This window comes from Carettochelys insculpta, chromosome 3 (genome assembly GCF_033958435.1).
Source record: "Carettochelys insculpta isolate YL-2023 chromosome 3, ASM3395843v1, whole genome shotgun sequence".
Lineage (NCBI taxonomy): Eukaryota > Metazoa > Chordata > Testudines > Carettochelyidae > Carettochelys > Carettochelys insculpta.
Genome location: NC_134139.1, coordinates 204,349,564 through 204,364,291, shown reverse-complemented (window position 1 = coordinate 204,364,291; position 14,728 = coordinate 204,349,564). Strand labels below are relative to the sequence as shown.

Here is a 14,728-nt window from a genome sequence, read left to right as displayed (position 1 = left end):
CAAGGCCATTCCTTGAGGAATTCCACTAGTAACCCCCTTACAGCCTGACAATTCACTGCGCAGCACAACCCTCTGCCTTCTCCCCACTAGCCAGTTCCTTATCCACCTTATAACTCTTGTCCTGATCGCCATCTTCCCTAATTTAACTTATTTCCCCCGTGGAACCTTGTCAAATGCTTTACTGAAGTCGAAGTGTATTACATCTACTAGGCTCCCCTTACCTTAAAAAATTAAATTATTTTCTCAAAGGAGGAAATCAAGCTAGTCTGGCATGTTCTCTCAGGCAGTGGTCTACAACCAACATAGCAAGAACAGCCATTTTTTCATATTCAAAATCAATTACAAAAAGGTACAAACAGTGATAAAAGCAATACTTCAAGAGCCACTCTACATGTGAATATGAGACGGACCTTAGCAATGCCAAACTGTGTTTTTTGTCACCTGGGCTATGTCTACACTAGCCAAAAACTTTGAAACGGCCATGCAAATGGCCATTTCAAAGTTTACTCATGAAGCACTGAAATACATATTCAGCGCCTCAATAGCATGCAGGTGGCCGCGGCACTTCAAAATTGACGCGGCTCGTCCAGATGGGGCTCCTTTTCGAAAGGACCCTGGCTACTTCAAAGTCCCCTTATTCCCATCTGCTCATAGGAATAAGGCGACTTCGAAGCAGCCGGGGGCCTTTCAAAAAGGAGCCCCGTCTGGATGACGCGCGGTGGCGAGCCGTGTCAATTTCAAAGTACCGCGGCCACCCGCATGCTAATGAGGCGCTGAATACATATTTCAGCGCTTCATGAGTAAACTTTGAAATGGTCATTTGCATGGCCATTTCGAAGTTTTTGGCTAGTGTAGACATGGCCCTGGTTTAAGAACAGCACACACACAATGATTTGTACCAGTCAGAAAGTTAAGTTACCCCATCTCCAGGCTTAACCCACCTCAGCTCCCAAATGCACCTCCATTCCCAAGCTTTACCCCCCCCATACTGCAAACTTGCCCCCCATTCCCAAGCTTAACCCCTCTCAGCCGCCAGCTGGCACTCAATCCCCAGGCTTAACCCACCTCAGTCACCCTGCCCCAGCCTGCCCACTAAACCCAGATCTTACCTGCCTACCTTTTGCTCTCCCCCAGCATGTGCTCTGGGCCACACACCCTCCCAAAATTCTCAGGCCAGAAAGTGCCTGCACCTTTCCCAGCCGCTCCCTACCCAGCGGTGCTGGCGCTGTGCTCACTGGGTCCTGGGGCCAAGCGGGAGCTGAGCTTGCACCAGGACATGGTTCCAGGCTCCAGGGGCTGACAGTGGACACAGGGCTGGGGTGCAGCCATGAAGTGAGGAGGAGCTGGGGAGCACCGTGCTGCTCTGGAGGAGCCGCTAGACCCACAGGAAGGGAAGTTGCACTCCGCTCCCAGGAGACCCCGCCCTTCCTCCTTCATAGTGCAGCTACACGGCTCCAGAAGGGGCAGACTCAACCGCCCACTCCCGGCTCATTCTCCCTCACATGCCACACGGGCGTCTCCTCGCCCTGACACGCTGAAGTAAGGAAACTCAATGGAATCGGTGTAACAGCTGGATCCCTCCTGCCACCCACTAAACCAATTCCACTGAGTTCCCTTACTTCAGCAGGAGCAGTGCCCAGAGCCGCAAGGGGCTCCTTAAAGAGACGCATGCAGTTCCGGAGCCACAGGTTGCCAACCCTTGCTCTGAGGTAAACTCATGTTGCATTACAGCCCCTTTACCAATCACCTCTCTTAAGCTTGTTCTAAAGTTTTGCACACTGCTGAGGTCAGTCTAATTAAATACAGGTGTGAAGTTAGCGATTTTCCAGTCATACCTTCAGCACAGACAGATTTACTAAAACCCCATTACCTGCCTAGCACTCATATGCCTGTTCTTTCCATATTTTGGGATGGCAATTATTCGAGCACGTCATCAAGTGAGTTCGTGTTTTACTTCAGAGGGGGTCATTTCCATTTCCAGACGTGCACTTCCAGCAGCCAAAATCTGATTACATGGATGTGAATGCCATATCAATGCTTACTGCACACCAAGGCAAAAGTATTCATTTAGTTTTTGGGACGTATATTTTCTTCCCAACTACACTGCATAGCAGCTCCGGCTCTGCCGTCTCCTTGTTTACACAATACTGAAAGTCATGGACTTTGTAAGCAAGTATTAAGAGACAAGAACAAAAGATCCATGTGATCTTGCCCAATCTGCTCTACGCAGTCCAAACATAACACAGAGTGCAAATTCAGACCTTTTGTGCTATTCGGCTTTACTAACAAGACTTCAACAACAACAAATATAACAGAATTCTTCCTGTACGCTGTTCCCAGGTTCTGCCAATCTAAGGTTCCTAACCTCTTCCCCCAGGCTGTCCACCCCACTCCCAAAATCACTCTCTTTCCAAAGAAACACACCTACCTCTCAGTCACCAGAGCCCATTTCACATTTCCCAGCAGGTTCATCCCCTACTAACATGGATAAGATGTTTGAGAACACTACAAGTCTGTTACAGTCCAGTTTCTGAAAGACTGCTTTAGAAAGACCACTGGTAAAATACTGGCTTTGGGCAGTCAGATGGTTGTTAGTTACCTCACTCACTTCATTCAAATGATTCAGTAATCACCTTCTCCCACCTGAGCATGTCAGTGAAGGTCTGCACTGCCTTGGAGGAGGACTGAGCAGAGTGCAGTGTAGTGAGTTCTACAGTGAGGAAGGACGTGCTTGCTGTTAACACTGGCAGGCAGGGAACCTGAGCCAGCTGTTTCACAAGCTCACCGTGGAACTGCAGGCATTCACCTCTCTGTGCTGTTGCTGGATCAGTCATTCCTATGCACCTGTGACTGCAGTTAGTTTTGCTCTTCTACCTTTCATCTCCTCCCCGACAGGCATTAAGGTTATGTCTTGATTAGAGCAATTTATCGACAGAAGTTTTTGTTGCAAGATATTTTGCGAAAAACTTCTGTCGACAGATCATGCCCAGACAGCAAAACGGATCGAAAGAGCAATCTGCTTTGTTGACAGAGAGCAGCCCGACTGCCTGGCCACTCTATCAGCAAAACGGTCAACTGGAAGCACAGCAGACCGGGTTGCCCAGTGTCCCAGAAGCCAACATAAGAGCCCCCAGAATGTCCAGAGCGGCTTTTTGTAGCAGTATCCTTCCTCGCAGCAAGCAGGTTACAGCTGCTGACAAAAGAGCTGCGCTCTGTCAACTTACTGCTGACAGACAGAACACCCCTGGGAATCTGGATGCTCTGCAGGTTTTGTCGACAAAACCCTCTAGTCTAGACATAGCTTAAGCTTACTAAAGGTCCTCATTTCTCTGCAGGGTCTTCTGAGTGTTCCTCCAACTCTCACCACAGATAATTCTATCTGAAACAGTTTGTGCATTAGGTCATCCAGGAAGCACAATCGGCTTTGAACTGAGGACAGCATTAATCGCTGCCACCTCCCTCTTCAATAGCACTTTTTATATCATCGCACTCCTCCCTTCACTGTTGCCTTGCGCAGCTTCCAGCAAGGCTTTTCAATCTCTCCCTCTTCGGCCTTCACAAACTCCTTTAATCTCACTTCTCACTGCCTTGGTCATCCTTCCCTGCTATCCTGCTCTACCACTTCCCCAACCACCATTCTGAAAAGGCTGGGACCCATCAGGCAGGGCACTGATCAACCAGCTGACACAGTACATTCCACCCAGACAGAAGAACCTCCCACTTATGTCTCCATGGACAGAAACTGGAACATAAGGAACAGATAGGCAAAAATCCACCAACAGTGGAACAGCTTGCTAGTTTCCAAATCAAACAAACAATATAGTCCTTTTCTAGCTCAGTTGGGCATCTTCCTTCCAGCAGAGGGCAGTGGTGTGCGCACAGATGCACCCCATAGGAATTTACACAATGATAAAAGTGTTACATAATTTATTTTCTAGTTTTCGCTCAGAGACCCAGAAAAACAATAGGGTCACAGTGCTATTGTAGATCATGTCTCATCAGATCTGTCACTATGTTTAAAAATTCTCTGCTGTCTACATATTTCCAGCATTAATTGCTCCTGAATGATCCTCATTAAGACTATATGGTCCAAATGGAGACAATGCATGATTCTGTATTTACAACACATTTTTTGTTGCTGGTTTTGCAGTTTAATAGGTAGTTGATAGCACAGCATTCCACAGAGTTTAAATACATGAAAACAGAAGAGTGCCCGAAGAGACTTTTGGGAATTCTTTTATAATGTAAGGGAAAGGCCAAGCTGTTTTTTATAGTTTTGTTTTTTTACAGTTTATTTTTAAATTAAAATAGAAAATTGCTCCCAGATGGCAGTGTTAACGTGCCAAGTTTCCAGCTATGGGAATTCTTCCCGCTTCTGAAGTGTCAAGCGCTAAACTTTACTTTGACTTCTAACAGAAAAGCTAACAACTTTGAAGATTGCTGGGAAGAGATGATTCATCTCTTGAACCTCAGGAAATTTTATTTATACATACATATACATATGCAGAACATTTGAACAATGAGAAAAAAAGTCACCTTCAAATATTAGCAGTGAAGTTTGTCCTTAAAAGCACGGTGGATGTATCTGATTGCAGAAGAACACAGAACAGAGTCCTGGATCCCTTGACAGGGCAGCAGTGGCAAGGAAGGAGACCAGGTGAACAGTGTCAAGTTTAGAGGTAACTCTCTTTCAGTGGCTTCCATCTGCAAGTCAAGAGATGATTTTTCTACATGCTACCCTCACAGCCCCTGGGAACTGACTGTTTCTCACTTAGTCACTAGGAAGAGACACTTTGCTGGGAATTTAACTTATACTTGCCCCAGTGGTGCACAAAGCCAGAGCAGTCCCTGTCATCCCTGGCCCCATACGTTGCAGGGGGCACTCGTGGTGGCTGCCTCAACTGGCCAATGGACAGGACAGTTCCTCATATTAGCTGCAAGGGCCAGGGCAGCCCTAAGGATCACCTTGGGTGGGGGCCTGTCACAGGGAGGCAGGAGAGGGTTCAGGATCCACTGCATACACCACAGCAGCAGAAGCCAGCTGCACACTGCCAGCCTCTCCCTGCCCGTTGTGCTGATTCACCTCAGTGGCAGAAAGTGCGAGTCTGCTCCCCAGAGCCATGCAGGGCTCAGGGTAGTACAGCAGGCGGAAGCCATGCTGAAATGCTCCCCTTCCCACAGCTGGGGTGAAATAGAGCACTGCAGGCTTAAAGAGGGAGGTGGGGAGGAGCAAGTTGCCAGGTAGCTCCAGCTCCTGCCACTTTGGTGAATGCAGGGTGGTCCCGACCACAGCCTCTGCCCCTTGCCAAGTTCCCCTGAAATCCCCAGCTCGTGTCGCATGGGAGAGGGCTGTGGTGGGGTTGCCGCAGGCTCTGCATCCCTCTAGGGACAACCCTGTATAAAGCAGAACAGAATCCAGCTCACCCTCCCATAGTTATGTTGACACCATAAAGCCAACAAGAATAAAGGCCCATTTGCCAATAAAACAGGCACATGTGATCCAAAAACAGTTGGGGCAGCACATATGGTAGAGAAAGACTAAGATTATGTCATTGTTACACTCCTTTTCTAATAATATGTCAGGTACGGAGAGGAGGAGACAGGACCATATTGGCTCACTGATTTTGGTAACTAACTTTAGCACACAAATTGGCAAGAAAAACCAACAGGTCTGTATCCTGCTTCAGACAGACATTTTAATTTATTAAAAAAAAAACCTTTTTTTTGGGCTTGATCTGCTTTACTGCCCTCCCTGACACGTGGTTCTCTTCAGAAGCATTCCACAGAGAACACATGTACATGGCTGCATCTTTAAATGATGTTGTTCCTTCATAATGCATTAACTTGACAAACCACAAGGCACATTCACACAGAGAAAAGAAGACGTGGAACTAGAAGCATAGTCCATCTTTTGTTTTCCATCATGTCATTTCTTTATCGCATGACGCAATCTTCAGTCTTTCATTTCTTGCTGTGCCTCAGCTGTCGTATCCTCGTAAAGGAACTGTCTGCTTGTGAGGCACAATAGAACTGAACAGTAAAGTAGCAATTTGAAGCATTTAGCTTCTAACCACCTGCATGAGTGAATTCAACAGCAAGTGCCACAGAATGATTCACAGAAACGAGCATATGTGCTCGCAAAGATTTACTTAGGAGAAATTAACTGAAAGCTGATTCTTGCCTCTCACTTCCCTTTCATCTCCTCTGCCCATCCCACCACCATTGTTCAGATATTGGCACCATCCCCAGCCCCCATACTTTCCCCACTCCCATTGGTAAGCAGCCTTTCCTTTTACATTCTGATGCAAGAAACACGGTCCCATCTAGACTACAATATCCATGCCTTCACTATGGACAGGCTCAAACTGCTACAACCTATAAAAATCCACATCTGGAACTGGACAACAGGGTCACTTACTGTTCTATTCATTGCCTGTGAAGCACCTGGCATTGGTCACTGTCGGAAGACAGGAGACTGGACTAGATGGACCATTAGTCTGATTCAATATGGCCGATGTCATCGTACAGGGAACCCACTTAAAGTCACCTTCAGCCTGAGGTTTAACCACGTTCAGGGAGAAGGAAAGAGAGTGTAACCTTAGGCAAAAGCACTGATCTGGTGGTCAAGACTCCTGGCTTTTATATCCCAGCTCTGCAACTGACCTGCTGCATGATTTGGGCCAACTCATTTCTGCCCGTGCTTCTGTTCCCTTCTAGACAAAATACAGACAAATGGTACTTACCACCCTCTGGAAAGCACATTGAGATCCATGGTACAACAGCTCTAAGTAGGAGCTGATCACTACTTCTTCACATTAAGCAGAAGGTTTCATTGCACACCCCAGTATAAGCCCAGGACTCGGGTTGGGATCAATCCCCCAAGTCTTACTGACCCTTTGTGTATATTTATTTTGCTAAAAGGTGCACTGGGTGGGCTCTTTAATCAAAATCATTGCTGCAGAAACAGCAACCCATACAAAAAGCACCTCTCTATTAATTCCTGCCTACTGCAAATCCCAGGACTCATCTATTCCACCATAACAACTCCAGTTACAGAGAGGTAGCTGTGTTAGTCTGTACTCCAACAAAACAAAACAGCAGAAACGTAGCACTTAGCAAAATTATTTATTTGGTGATGAGCTTTCATGGGACAGACCCGCTTCATCAGATCAATCTCATTTCCAATACAAACTGACATCTGTAAGTAAAGAGGACCAAAAAAAACCATTGCAATAATAACTGACAAATTAAGTACACAGAACTGATAGAGGGGGATGACGGGTGGGGGGTGTTAATTGTCCTGCCTGATCTGAGTATCTCAGGCAGGAAAATTAATATCCCCCGCCCCTCATTCCCCTCCTTCAGTTCTATGTACTTGTTTACCAGTTTTTAATTGCATTTTTTTTTGTCCTCTGTACTTATAAATGTCCATCTGTATTGGAAATGAGATTGATCTGATGAAATGGGTTTGTCCCATGAAAGCTCATCACTGAATAGATCATTTTGTTAGCCTTTAGACTCCAATTACAGCCATTTCATGAAATAATTTCAAACCCATTTAATGTTAGGAACCTACGTCTCAACCAGATAAGTAATCTCAGAGCAACCAAGTTAAAGGTGATTGAGCTGAAGCACATAACAGGAATATTAAATGTTGTGATTATGCAAACAAAGGTGGGGGGAGTTTCCAGGGAGCTCCCTTTCACTTTGAACAAAAGTATTGTTAGTATTTATCAGCTATATTTCAGTAGCACCAAGAGGTCCCTGTATGAGGATCCCCTTTATGCTAGGTGCTGTACCAAAGGCGATCCAGCAACAGACAGCTTACAAAGAAAAATCACAGAATGGCATAAGAGCTACATCTACACTGGTACAAAACTTCGAAATGGCCATGCAAATGGCAAAATCGAAGATTACTGATCAGGCGCTGAAATGCATATTCAGCGCCTTATTAGCATGCTGTCGGCTGTGACTCTTCAAACTTGCCGCATTTCACTCCCGCGCAGTTTGTCCAGACAGGGGCCCTTTTCGAAGGACCCTGGGAACTTCGAAATCCCCTTATTCTGATGGAGTTTTGTGCCAGTGTAAACATAGCCCTTATGTCATCTTTTGATTTTCTTTGTAAGCTGTCTGTTGCTGGATTGCCTTTGGTATAGCATCTAGCATAAAGTGGATCCTCATACTGGGACCTCTTGGTGGACCTCTGATGGAATAAGGGGATTTTGAAGTTGGCGGGGTCCTTTAGAAAAGGACCCCTGTCTGGACGAGTTGCATGGGAGTGAAATGCGGCAATTTCGAAGAGTTGTGGCCAGCAGCTTGCTAATAAAAGGCGCTTAATATGCATTTCAGCACCTCATTAGTATCTTCTATTTGGCCATTTGCACATCCATTTCGAGGTTTTGTGCCAGTGTAGACACAGCCAAGAAATGGGCACCGCACACAATGAAGGGGTAAGCAGCAAGAGGAAGACAAGGGAGAGAATCAGAACAGTCTGGTCTACTGACTGCTGGAGAAGTTGTGTGTTGAAGAAGTAAGCATCCCCCCTCTTCTACACTGTTTCCAAAAATCACTGCTTTAGAACAGAACTTGCCATGCAGGACAAGAGGTCAGACAAGTAGTACTTCAAGGTTAGAGAGCCTACATGAAACTGAGATACTTCAGAAGTTACCATGTATGTTCCTATATAAGAGGAGATTGTTACACAAATATTTAAGAAACATGATCGTGGGTTACGGGAAGGGAGGGTTATATACGTGTCCATCAAGTGAGTGGATGACAGAACTTCCTGCTTTGTGTTTGCATCTGTGTGCAGACACAAAATTTTTATTCACCTCCATCTCTGTATCTGTAAAACTGAGCAACGGATACCTGCATGGACACCCATGGATGCAGAAACAGATTGGCTCTACTTATAAACTGCTATGAAGAGCACCGGAGTTTAAAAGGCAAACAGGAGACCCAGCAGATGTAGGGCAAACGATCTTCCCACTGAACAACAGCACAAGTCTTAACCCTTCTGGATCTCAGAGGGGTCAAAGCCTGATCACTCACAACAGTCAAGCTTGGCTCTTTTAATGTGTACACACAAAACATATATATGCTCTTGTCCAAAAACCACAACTTACAGACCCTATGTCTCAGAGGAGTAGCTGTGTTAGTCTGTGCTCATCCTGCTACAGGCAAGTTGAATTTAGTGCTGTGACGCACTAGCGGCTGGTTTAAGTTTGTAACTCGCCGATAACACCCTGCTCTGTGTATTAGGATTTCCAGCTTTTCAAGCTGTTTAAAAACAGTTTAATGTTTAATTTAGTTTCAAGTAAATGCTGCTTGCCAATATATTCACAGCAGAAACTGTAGGAGGAAGGAAGCTAAAACTAGAAAAGTCCAGGCATTAGACTATATAAAGGTAAACACACCCTGATTTCACTGGTTATCCCCTCCATCCTCAGCATCCTCCAGAACCCTTGCACCACACCTTGTGTTCAAATTCCCAAGGCACCACCCTACCTTATTACTATCAACAAAAAAGCAGTAAAGTAGCACTTTAAAGACCAACACAATAATTTATTAGGTGAGCTTTCGTGGGACAGACCCACTTCTTCAGACCATAGCCATACCAGAACAGACTCAATATTTAAGGCATAGAGAACCAAAAACAGTAAGCAAGGTTGACAAATCAGAAAAAAAATTATCAAGGTGAGCAAATCAGAGAGCAGAGGGGCGGGTGGGGGTGGGAAATCAAGAATTTGATTAAGCCAAGTATGCAAAAAGAAAGGTTACTCACCGTAGTAACGGTGGTTCTTCGAGACGTGTCCCCGTGGGTGCTCCACATTAGGTGTCGGGCTCACCCGGCGCCGCAGATCGGATCTTCCAAGCAGTTTCTGCCGGACCGCGCATGCGCCGGTGCGCGCCGCTCCCCCGCGCGCTCCTGGCCACGTGCGCGATCCGGTCCCCGCCAGTTCCTTGACCAACCGCCTCAGATGCTCCTGCAAAACACTAAACAGAGATCTGGAGCGGGGAGGATGGGCGGGTAGCGGAGCACCCACGGGGACACATCTCGAAGAACCACCGTTACTACGGTGAGTAACCTTTCTTTCTTCTTCGAGTGTCCCCGTGGGTGCTCCACATTAGGTGACTACCCAGCAGTAACCCAAGATAGGAGGTGGGTAATCGGATTATGTGCAGCTTGTCCCCGAGAGGACCGCTGTCGAGAGACGGGTATCCTCTTGGAATACCCTGTGAAGGGCGTAATGTTTGGCGAAGGTGTCACAGGATGACCAGGTCGCCACTCTGCAAATGTCTTTTAGCGCAACGCCCTTGAAAAAAAGGCTATTGATGCTGCCACCGCCCTAGTGGAATGAGCCCTGGGCGTGGCCAGTAAAGGAGTCTTTTTGAGTTTGTAGCACATTTTTATGCAAGATACGATGTGCTTAGAGATTCTCTGCGAAGAGAGACATTCTCCTTTTGATTTGGGAGCGATAGAGACTAGGAGCCTATCCGTTCTCCAGAAGGACTTGGTCCTGTCCATATAGAAGGCTAGCGCCTGCTCACGTCCAGGAGGTGTAGGCGCGCCTCTTTGTTAGAGTTATGAGGCTTTGGATAAACAAGGGTAAACAATAGGTTCGTTAGTATGAAACTCAGAAAGAAACTTTAGGAACAAAGGCTGGATGCAGCCGTATGGTTACCGCCTCCTTGGAAAAACAGCGCAGGGCGGCGTTGCCATAACTGCCTCAAGCTCGCTCACCCTGCGAGCTGACGTGATTGCGAGAAGAAAGGTCGTCTTCATCATAAGGAGGCGGAGGGAAACCGTGGCCAAAGGCTCAAACGGTGGTCCCCTTTCGCATTAAGCACCAGGTCCGAGTTCCACAGAGGTGGAAGCGGTTTCTGAGAGGGGTATAGGCTTACCAGCCCTTTGAAGAACCTGGTAACCATGGGATGGGCGAACACCGTGTGCCCTTCCTCTTTGTGTCTGAACACCAAAATGGCGGCCAGGTGGACCTGAAACGAGGATAGCGAGAGTCCTCCTCTCTTGAGGTCCAGTAAATACTCTAATATCACAGCCATAGGCACCGAAAGGGGGCTAGCTGTTTGGTAGAACACCATGCCGTAAAGCGAGTCCATTTCTGCTTGAAGGTCTTACTGGTGGAAGTCCTCCTGCTACTTTCTAGGACTTGCTGCACTTCCTCCGTACATGTGCTCTCTAGGGAGCTGAGCCATGGATTAACCACGTTTGTAGTCGCAGGCCTTGGGGGTGCAGATGCACTATGGACCCCTGGGCTTGCGTGAGCAGATCCCGCGCCACCGGAGGGGACATCGGTGGCCGGTCCGACATGCGCAGGAATAGGGGGAACCATTGCTGTCGATCCCACGTTGGGACTATCGGGATCATTCAGGTTCCTTCCCTCCTGGCTTTCTGCAACACTTTGTGGATGAGCACTGTGGGAGGGAAAGCGTAAAGCAGGGGGCCCCTCCATGAGATCGCGAAGGCGTCCCTCAGGGACCCCCGTCCCAGTCCTGCCCTGGAGCAGAATCGTGGGCACTTCTTGTTGTGCTGAGTAGCAAACAGGGTCTATCTGGGGAAAAAACCCATGCGTGGAAAAATCGGTTGCAGCAGATCGGGACGGATCTGCCACTCGTGCGTGAGTGCGAAACGCCTGCTCAGCTGGTCTGCCTTCACATTGCGAGCGCCTGGTAAGTACGAGGCTTTCAAGGTTACATTGTTGGCGATGCAGCAGTTCCACAACCGGACTGCTTCTACACATAAGGCACGGGACCGAGCTCCTCCTTGCCGATTTATATAAAACATGGTGGAGGTATCGTCTGTACTGATCCCGACTACCTTGCCTTTCAGTTGGTCTCGAAAGTGTCTGCAGGCGTTGAACACTGCTTTGAGCTCCAGTATATTTGTGTGCAGTGACTGCTCCATGGAGGACCACAGCCCTTGCGTCACCTCTTCGCCCATGTGTGCTCCCCACCCTATGAGGGGGGCATCTGTAGTAAGAAAAACCAATACGTGTGGTTGGTGGAAGGGTACCCTTGTTAGCAGGTTCTCGGGGTTTACCCACCATTGCAGGGATTTGCGCACCTCCGTTGTGGGCGACGCCATCCTGTGAACTGTGTGCTGCCGGTTTGTATACGCTCGCCAGCCAATGCTGCATGCTGCGCATGTGTAACCTGGCGTTCTGTTCTACGAAACGTCACTGCTGCCATGTGGCCCAGCGGCTGTAAGCACATCAGAACCGGCACCATAGGGCTGAAGGTGAAGCCTTGCGCGAGGGAGCCGATGGCCCGAAAGCGAGTCTCTGGTAGATACGCCCTTGCTGTAATAGAATTTATGCGTGCCCCTACGAACTCTATGTCCTGTGTGGGGTCTGTCTTTGATTTTGTCAGATTGATAAGCAGGCCGAGCGAAGAGAACGTGCCTGCTGTGACACATATTATGCGTAGTACCTCCTCCTTCGAGGCCCCTTTGAGTAGGCAGTCATTCAGATACTGGAATATAAATACCCCCTGTCTGTGCAGGTAGGCTGACACCACTGCCAAGGTCTTGGTGAAGACTCTGGGGGCTGAGGAGAGCCCAAACGGTAGGACCTTGTAAGTCGAGGGCTGCGAACCAACCTCCATCGTCTAGTGCCGTAAGGATGGAGGCGTTTGTGATCATCCGAAAACGCTGCTTGCGCAGGTACCGGTGAGGCCTCGAAAATCTAAGATGGGCCTCCCCATGAGGAAGTACCTCGAGTAGAACCCTCTCCCTTGCAGTTGCTCCGGCACTCTTTCCACTGCCCCTACGAGCACGAGATGGTCTACCTCCTGCTTGAGCCTCGCTACATGGGAGGTCTCCTGGAGGTGGGGCCCCGGGTGGAGGTCATGGCGGTGGGAGCAACTGGGAGGGGATGGCGTACCCCGTGGCTATGATCTCCAGCACCCATTTGTCTGTGGTGATCCTTTGCCACTGGTTATAAAATGGTCGGATGATGGCCTTGAGCACTGGTTTCGTGCCCTCTGGAAGCGAGTCCATGAGGGAGGTCAACCTAATGTGGTTGTCGAAATTATGGTTCGCTAGATGTGCTGCGTAATTTGCCATTGGCAACAGTAGCGTGGAGGAGGAGTAGACCTTTCTGCCCAACAGCTCTAGCTTTTTGGCATGTTTGTCTATTCCCCCACGTTGCGACGACTCCACCACCAAAGAATTTGGTTGTGGGTGGCTGAACAGGAACTCCATGCCCTTCGTGGGCACGAAGTATTTTTTTTTTTTTTTTTCGCTCTTTTGTGGACAGGCGGAATAGTCGCAGGAGTCTGCCATATCATAGTGGCAGACTCCAAGATTGTGTCATCAGCGGTATTGCTATTTTGGAGGAGGCCGGAGGTCTCAGATTTTTGAGGAGCTTATGGTGTTGCTCTTGCTCCTTTGCTGTCTGGAAGCCTTGCGTGAAGGCCACCCTCGTAAAACAGCTCTTGGAACTGTTTGAGATCGTCTGGAGGATGGACGCCCCCCGGGGCCGTAGCCTCATCCGGGGAGGAAAGCGAGGAACCGCTGGGGTACGTCTCTCTGGACCCTTCCGGTTCCTGCTGATGATGGTACATCCTCTCACTAGAGGTGTGCGAGGAAAATCTCGGGGTTCCATAACCAGTCCCCCCTGAGATGCTTAAGTCTCTGTCCCCGGTCGCAATTGCCCTCGGGGGTACGAGATCGTTCGTAGGGATCTTTCCCTAGTAGATTGCCGATGGTGTCTATGCCCTGCGTGGTAGGGACAACCATGGCAGTATAAGCACTGGTCTTGGGAAGGTGACCTAGACCACTCCCTTGGTGCATACCCTGTGCGTCTGGGGGAGGGAGACCGTCGAGACCCCGGAGAGAGCGACTTTGCCTAATAGTCCAGCGGTTCAAATCCCAGGAAGGGTGGAGGTGGTCCCAGCCAGGGTGAGGCTGGTTGCAGAAATGGAGAAGGGGGCTCCGGGTAGGCCAAGGGGGGGGGGGGGACCCCTGCCTTCTAGCTGGAGTCTGCAACATAGCGGAGGGCTGTGAGAAAGCAACTCCACAGCCCTGTGCGGAGAGGGGCTGCAATGCCTCCTCTTGTGTGCAGTCTTCCCCCTCCCTTGAGGAGGTAACTCCGCCCCTGACATACAGGGGATCCCGGCCCCGTCCGCACCAAGCTCGGCACACTCGAAGTCGGTGCCGCACGTGCGGTGTCCTTTGGTGCCGGCAGGCTGCGTGCCTGCGCGCTCTGCACCGCCGGTTTTCCGGGGGTCGGTGGTACCGGCGCTTGTTTAGCCGCCGCCCTGCCTGTGGTGCAGGGCGGCTGGCTGATTATCGAAAGGTGAGCCGCTTGCACGTGGCTCTCCGTGCCGCCGCCGATCAGCTGTTGCTGCGGCTGGGGGCTGCTCGCTCCTCCCGTCCCGCTCGCTGTTGCTGTCGGCAGGGATTGGGCTGGGGAGCATACAGGGCATTCCGGCGTCCGCACCGAGCTCGGCACGCTCAAGGGCGGTGCCGCATGTGCGGTGTCCTCCAGTGCCGGCAGGCTACGTGCCTGCGCGCTCTGCACCGCCGGTTCCCCGGGGGTCAGTGCCGCTGCCCGCGGTGCCGCCGGTACCGGCGCTTGTTTAGCCGCCGCCCTGCCTGCGGTGCAGGGCGGCTGGCTGATTATCGGAGGCTGAGCCGCTTGCACGTGGCTCTCCGTGCCACCGCCGATCAGCTGTTGCTGCGGCTGGGGGCTGCTCGCTCCTCCCG

At 49.5% G+C, this 14,728-nt stretch overlaps 1 protein-coding gene across 4 annotated transcripts in view; it reads right to left on the bottom strand.

Annotated features, from left to right (window-relative positions):
• EXTL3 (exostosin like glycosyltransferase 3) overlaps positions 1–14,728 on the bottom strand; it is a 246,123-nt gene that overhangs the window by 109,866 nt on the left and 121,529 nt on the right. Inside the window, exon 3 of one of the 4 annotated variants that reach the window (XM_074991465.1) lies at positions 4,537–4,704. The exons of the other annotated variants lie outside the window; for them this stretch is intronic. The gene's annotated coding sequence lies outside the window, so the exon portion shown is untranslated. The remainder of the gene's footprint in view (positions 1–4,536; positions 4,705–14,728) is intronic. 4 annotated transcript variants of the gene reach the window in all.